This window comes from Ovis aries, chromosome 7, assembly GCF_016772045.2.
Source record: "Ovis aries strain OAR_USU_Benz2616 breed Rambouillet chromosome 7, ARS-UI_Ramb_v3.0, whole genome shotgun sequence".
Classification (NCBI taxonomy): domain Eukaryota; kingdom Metazoa; phylum Chordata; class Mammalia; order Artiodactyla; family Bovidae; genus Ovis; species Ovis aries.
The window spans coordinates 34,971,920-34,979,919 of record NC_056060.1 but is presented as its reverse complement, the minus strand read 5'-3'; positions in this window follow the sequence as shown (position 1 = coordinate 34,979,919).

Below are 8,000 nucleotides of genomic sequence, written 5' to 3'. Positions count from 1 at the left end.
AGCTTTCCCCCCTGGGAAACAAGGGAACACACAGTTTTGGGGAATCTTCAAGGTACTAAATGGCCAAGATGAACATGAGGTAAAAGTAGTCGCCCTTGTTCCACAATTACATCTAGATGTGAGAGCTGTGTTGTTCTGCAGATCAAGAAACTAGTTTGCTGGGTTCCTGATAAAATAAGCTGTCATAAACCACAGGCTTTGGCACATCTACATTAGATGATGTACTGTCTTTGGCCATTCCTTTCAATCCTTTTGCTTAACACCTTGAAATCCTAACTCCCCTATACTAATAGGCATGAGGAAAAGCCAGTTATCCAAGCTCTTGGTTTGTTTTTTAAACCATAAATATATACACACAACAAACTTTTCTTTTAAAAAACGTACCCAGGAAACTAATGGAGAAAGATGAGGTGACAAAGCAAAATGTATGCCATTTTATAAATGGCCTGTTGCTAAAAGAAACGTCATGAGCAAAATCCCCACACGATGTGCTTCGGTGGGGATACGTCAGCAGGGGTATGTTTCCAGGTTAAGATAAGATATCCATCAGATAAGGTTAATTTAACGAGGCTCTAAAGAACCTCTGCTCTAGCAACCAAGTAAAGTATTTAAACTTTGACTTACACAAAAGTTGCTATTTCTCACATAATGATATATTCATGTACATTCATAGTTTTTTTTAAGTACCTTTATACACTCTTTATCTAAAACATCTTTTTCCTTTCATGGAATTCTGTTGATCGCAGTCTCAAATTCAAGTAGTAGTCTATTGTACAATCTTGCTAATGCAACTTATTATACATGCAAAACTGTTATTGCTACTGAAATTCTACCTCTTGAAAATTATGAGCTTGTTTTATGGCTTTTTTTTTTTGCAATAGGAAATATCCTTTCCTATATACTCTGCTATTTTGCATTCATTACCTTTGCAGAGGTATTTTTAAAAACGTTTAAATGCTTTGCAGAAGTGGATTCTCCCAGGCACTAAACTACTTGAACCAAGAGTACAACCACTTTTAAGTACAATCTTAGAATCTAAAACCTGGGTCCCTGGAGATCTGCTGCCCAAGAGTCAATTTGTTTAAGCCTGCTTCTGCACGTGTCACACCACATTAAAAATGTTTTGCATTTCCTATCATACTAACTGTAGAATCTGTGTCTATCCTGAACTCTCCTGAGATCTAAAAACCACAGCAGAAAACTGCCATTTCCAAGTTCTCAAGAAAGCTTTTAGAGGTAGGAATTTCTTTTCTACAGAAAGCTATGCTTTCAGAACAAAACAAACTTTTATTTCTACGAGGAAAGCAGAAAAAAGTGAAAGCTGTCTGAGGCAATCACTATAACCAAGCAGAGAGTTAACACATGGCAGCCTAGGTAGGCTCCAGTTAGCTTCATTTCCAATTCTCATGAAAAGGTCTGGAATCCCATCAATACACAATTCAGCAGATTTAAAAACAGGAAAAACCCATGAGAAATTCATCTAGGACACTCTGAACTACTGATCAGTGTTGTTCTGTTAACCCGTAGCATACTGTAGATGGAAGCATAAATGGCCTGCAGATCAGAAAAACAGTCACTTGAGCAATAAACACAAAATCTTGGTAACATGCAAAATATAAAATAATCTGATGCAAAAGGAGTGGAAAAACAATAAACCTACCAGACATACAATGTGAAAACAGTGTAAGAACAATTTCACTTCAAACTTGAGAGAGCAAAGCCAAATCATGAAATAGGGCCTTGTTTTGATGTAAGGTTTCATAAAGACACAAAGGCAACTGCTTTCCAGCTACCTCATGGAAAGCTTAAATATCCTCAAAGACAGTATCTCATGTTGTGACCCCACATTTCTATTCCTAAATGAGTACTTTTGGCTTTAATCTCTTTTTCCCCAGGGAGAATATCACAGATTCAGATATTTATGAGAAAAAAAAAAAAAAAAGTCTAGATTTCCCAATCTTTTTACACTATTATTTTCTGTAATTCATCCTGAAGTTTAAAGTATTACTAAGCTCATGCACTAACCCCTAACATGGCACTATAATATGCTACCAAGCACTAATGCTTACAAAACTATACACATCTCAAAATGGAAGACATTGGTGATTTTGTTGTTCTTAAACAACTTGTAACATTTGTCCACAAGTATTTAGAAAAAAATATACATATATATATATTTCTATTGCACATATCCCGTTTTTGTTCAACTTTTTAAAAGAAAAAAATGCCAGCTAACATGGATAAGCAAAGTAAAGGAAGTAGGCACAGCTACAGAAAGAGGCATAGTCCTGCCTAAAATTATAGCTTTTGCCATCATGAAGTGGAACAAAATACATCAGGAAAACAATGTGGATGCAATAAGTAAACACCGGGCAAATACAACTGGAATATACCCATTTTGTTAAATGCCATCTGATGAAAATCATGGAAGATGCAGAAACAATTTGAAAGAAAGCATTAAGCAGTGGTCTCTTAGCTGTGAAATGAAAATATGTAAAGCAACTTGAGAAGATGAGTCTGATACACACACATATTTAAACAAGTGGAAAAGAGACAGTTTCACTGGTGCTGCTGGTACACGTCTCTGCTATACTCTGCCAAAAGATTCTTGCCAAAAAAAAAAAAGGGCGGGGGGAGGAGATGGCTTTAACAAACAAATGTTGATATTTTCAACGTACCAACGGGACTTATATAGGCAGGTTCCATTCCTAAAGCATTCCTACAGTTTTTAACAATTCCAAAATACTGAGAGAAAACATCAGGAAATGGCTGAGAAGTTACTAAGAGAAAAATTTAAGTTACCTTTATCCAAGCTACTTTGACTATGTTTTACAGCACTGAGTAATTGCTCGCAATTAAGAGAAATTATATTTTATCTTTATCATGTAATTATTTTGCCAAAATGTTTTATGTCAATGCAAACTAGCTGACCAATTTAACTAATGATTAAGAATACTCAATTATTTTCCAATTTTGGCTATTTCTATCACTCTCAAATTCTGATAAATCTTTCCCAAGATTTCAGCAGCACAGCACGTATGACCCTGGGCAAACATTCTGTATATCACAGAGATAATCTAAGATGATTTGATCTTAATTTCATTGAAGCAGCTTTAAATTCTTTCTCTACTCACAGACTTATTATAAAAGGTTTCCTTCTTATGTAAAGACCTGGAAATTCATACAGTGGTCCTCTGTTGATTTGGAAGCAAGGACAGCTTTACCCTATAGACTGTTCATCAGATAATACATGTTTTCACAGAAAGGAAGTGCATTACTTTTCTTATTGGAATTATTTTTCCTGTTTGAGGGTTTCTCCCCCCCTTTTTTTCACACTCTGAATTTTTCTAAATCTACACGGAACCAATCACGTTTGGGTACATTTCCTCTGAGGTCCATTCTCTGATGAGAAAGTTCAGTTCCAACTGGAGAAAGTTACCTGAGTCCAAGCCTTTTCAGTCAGACATTACACCTATTGCCTAGAAAAACAAATAGCCAAGAACCCATCTTGGGTCAAAGGAAAAAAGTTATTTATGCTTTTACAAAAAACAGAGCTGTAAGAATGTGAAATGCCATAAACTCAGAGCTGCATAAAGCACTTTCACTTATTTTTCCAAGGGAAAGGAATAATACGGAAAGTTTCCTCCTTTTTTCCTCCACTCCTCTATGTCCACAGCTGAGGCAGGTCATACTGTAGGGTCCATCACATCCCCTGAACAGAAAATCCACTTATGCCACTTTTCTTCCAGCCTTAGCAGCATGTAAAACCAAGTCTCAAGCGCTATATAAGACTCCACAAAAAAGAATGAAACACTTTGTAATACAGTAGGTCTCTCATGCTCCAGAGGTGAAGAGGGTTCCATCACTGGAGTCAAAACTTGTTTCCTTTTACCAATCTTTCACTAAACCCAAGCATGCATTCATAAGGTTAGCATCTGCACAATGTGGTCATTCCTTAGATGAATGAAAAAACATTTAAAAATACCAAATATCCAAAGATTTCTGAGAATGAAGTCAACCACAGCTTCCTTCTCCAGGAGAAAAATTCCTCTTATCATCCCAAACTGTGGACTTACATATGTAAAAACAGCTATTTATAGGTTTGTGATGGTTTATTCACATATGGAAGTAACCTTGTGATATCTTGTCTTTTTACTTCTTTATCACATCAACGGTTTTATTGCAAATCAGGACCTTTGTTCTTATCTAGTAAATCCATGTCAAAGGATAAGCCAGGATTTAGATACATGTGTAAGCCATTTCTTTAAGCATCTCTTTCATTTCAAATTAGAACATATATCTAGAATTTACTGTTTTAAGTCTTAACTGTGCTTATCATGATAGTGATTAAAACTGGAAGACAAAAAAACCCCAGAACCCTGATGTGATACTGATACCTGCTATTTATATTCAGTCTTCTTGTTTGGAACAAAAGGTAAAGAATTCACAAATATCACCATCATAGCATCTGCTTCAAACGAGACATCAGCCTTCAGCTTTTGAAATAATTTCTTTGTGATTCAGCTGCTCCTCTCTTCCAGGAGAACTTGGCGGAAGGACTGTGCCCAGGGCTTCTCTTTGCGGAATCTGAGTGGGAGCAAAAAGAAGAGCAGCCTTTCCAGTGCAAGTCACGGAGGCAACGTGTAGAGAAGAAACATCCACATTTCAACAGGGAAGGTGACTGGATAAGAGAAGCAGGACTACCCCACTCCAGAAGACAATGTAGAAGCACCTGGAAATACAAAATAAATTAAAAAACAGAAGGATTAAGATAGGTATTTCTACAGGAGCTTACTTTTTAAAAGTAACATTTAAAAACAGAAAAAAAAAAAAAAAAACCTGCTTGGATTGCATATTGTTTAAAAGAAAATATCCAACCATACCACCAAATTCAGTATTATCAGTAAAGCAGAAGCAATAGCCAGAAAAAATATCTAAGTATACACAAAAAGTTAGATTTATATAAAAACTAGTATTATATAAAATGAGAGATACATGTCAATTTCATGTTACACAAATCAGTAATATATTCTAAGTTTTTATAGCCATGAAATGATTCTATGTAAAACATCTGTGTTTAAAAGCAGTACTGTACTTCAAAGGTGATGTTTAAATACTTAATAGGAAAAACCATGTGTATCATCTTACTCAGAATTATCTTCAACTACCTAAGATTAAGAGTGAACAATAAAAAGTTTGTAAACTAACCACAGGTAAAACAGTATATACTGTACCATGATCACCCAATGCAAACATGTAAAAACATCAGCAGTTTATTGCTATTGAACATAACACTTAAACTGTAAATATCTGCAAAAGTAAATCAGACAAAAAAGGACAAATACTGTATAAAGTCCACTTACATGAGGTACCTAGATGAGGCAAATTCATAGAGAAAGAAAGTGGAATAGAGGTTACTACTATAACTACTATTATATATATAATAATATATATAATATATATATTACTACTATAACTACTGTAACTACTAACTAGGTTACTATTATAACAACTATACACTGTGATCTATAAAACTTACACATACATTCTGTAAAGTTGGTGCTTTACTAGGCATTTCTGGGTCCCTAAACTCATTTGTTTACTGCTGCTGCTGATACAGGAAAAAAAGTAATTTACTTTTCATTTATAAAAGTAAATTTTTTATATTAAAAAATTTGACTTAAGAGGATGAAAAGATAGAACAGGAACTTTCAATGTAGCTCTTGTGCCAGCTAGATCTGAGTCAAATGACTTTATGTAGTAGTCAGCTTTAAGATGGTCCCCCCTTATTACTGCCCCTGGTATTCAACCCCTTTAATAATCTGTTCTAAAAATGAATCAAGGTTGATCTATGTAACCACTGTATAATAAAAAATTTTGACTGCCCCTTGTTCCTAGAGGGAGACTACAAATCTCTGGAATTTACAGTAAATGAACCAGTGGAAATTAAACAACATACTCTGACACAACCAACAGGTCAACGAAGAAATCACGAGGGAACTTTGACAATATCTTGAGGCAAGAACTTCCCTGGTGGTCCAGTGATTAAGAATCCACCTTCCAATGCAGGGTACATGGGTTCAATCCCTGGTCATGGAACTAAGACGCCACATGGCAACTAAGCCTGTATGTTGTAATGAAGACACAGTGCAGTCAAAAAAGAAAAATCTTGAGACAAAAGAAAACAAACACAACATACCAAAACTTACAGGATGCAGCAAAAGCAGTGCTGAGAGAGAAATTTATAGTTGTAAATGGTAAAACTGAGAAAGAAGGGTATCAAACCTACAACCTGACTTTATACATTAAGGAACTAGAAAAAGAGTAAAACTAAACCCAAAGCAGCAAGAAGGGAAAAATAAATATTAGAGCTCAGATAAATGGAGAACAGAAAAACAACATACAAAACCAACAAAACCCAAAATGGGTTCTTACAGGGTCATTGGCATTCCTGAATCTGCAGCCAGTTGGTCAGAAGTAGAAGTGTCCTGAGGATCCTTCAAAATACAGCTGACATCTAAAGTAAGGGCAGTCTTCCTGGGGGTCATGTCCTTTGACCTGGGTGGGGGGGGGGGTCTGCATTAATTCCAGATGGTTAGTGTCAAAACTGTATTGCAGTATACTCGTTAGTGTTCAAACAATGAGCAAAAGAATGAGGAAGTGAGTGAGTAACCTCTGAGGCAAGGTCAGAGGTGGGATTGAGGCTCCTGCCTTGTTCTGGGATAAGCCAGCTGCTGTATCATAAGGACACTCAAGCAGCCCTGGAAGAGGCTGACAGTGGAAGGAACTGAGGCTTTCCACCACCAGCATGAACTTGTTATCCATGTGAACGAGCCACCACAGAATCAGACCAGATGACTACCATCCCAGCTAGTATCTTGACTATATAACCTTAAGAGATGTCAAGCCAGAAACCATCCAAGCTGCTCCCTAACTGCTGACCCACATAAACTGTGAAAGATAATGAATGTTTACTGTTGTTTTAATCCACCAAATTTTGGGTAATTAGTTATGCACAATAAATAGCTCATACACTTTGCTTCCTCTAAGGACATGAAGAATGATATACCATAGGAGTTAAGTACTTTCTTACTTTGCTATGTAAATCCAGAACACATTTGATAAAACAAAGTGGGTCTCACTGTCATCCAAATTAAGTTTTAAAGTGTCCTATTTGAAACAAATCCAGGGTTTGTTAGACAGTTTCTGCCCCCAAATATGGATAGACTATACTAATATAGATCTGCTTAAGTAGATTTATTTCCTCCCTATAAATGAAAGTACACTATACACCTTGTTCTGCACCCTGCTTTTTCCTTTAAAGTATACTAGAGATCATTCTGTACCAGAATTTAAAGGTACTTTGTAAATACAAAAGCACTTACTTTCTAAGTACAAAAGCACTGATAAGTGCTTATCAGTTCCCTATAGATTTATACGTTGCTATACAAATGTAAAATTTCTATTACTCAGGCCCAATATGGAGTCCTTTGTGCTAACCCCACATCACCAAACCAAGACTTTAATACCTAACCTAACTGCAGTTTCAACCTCCTGCAGAAATGTAACCTTTAACCAGTCAGTCTGGAATTGCCCAGTCAGCAGAACCCTTCTGTTCCTCTTAGGAGGATGACCTTCCCTGAAATAATGTATTTTTTGCTAATAATTTCCTGTTTCTGCCCCGTTCCCACCTTTCCTCTTCTACAGCTCAGTGGAGGTCCTTTCTATCTGCTAGATGAGAGGCTGCCTGACTCATGAATCATTTAGTGACGCCAATCTGATCTTTACTCTGCTGACATAATTAAAAAAGACACACACACCCCTATGTTAAACAGCAGCATTATTCACAACAGCCAACATGTGGAAACAACCTAAATGTCCAACAACAGATGAATGAATGAAGATGTGGCACATATATACAATGGAGTACTCCTCAGCTAGAAGAACAAAATAATGCCACCTGCAGCAACATAGATGCAATTAGAGATTACCATCCTAAG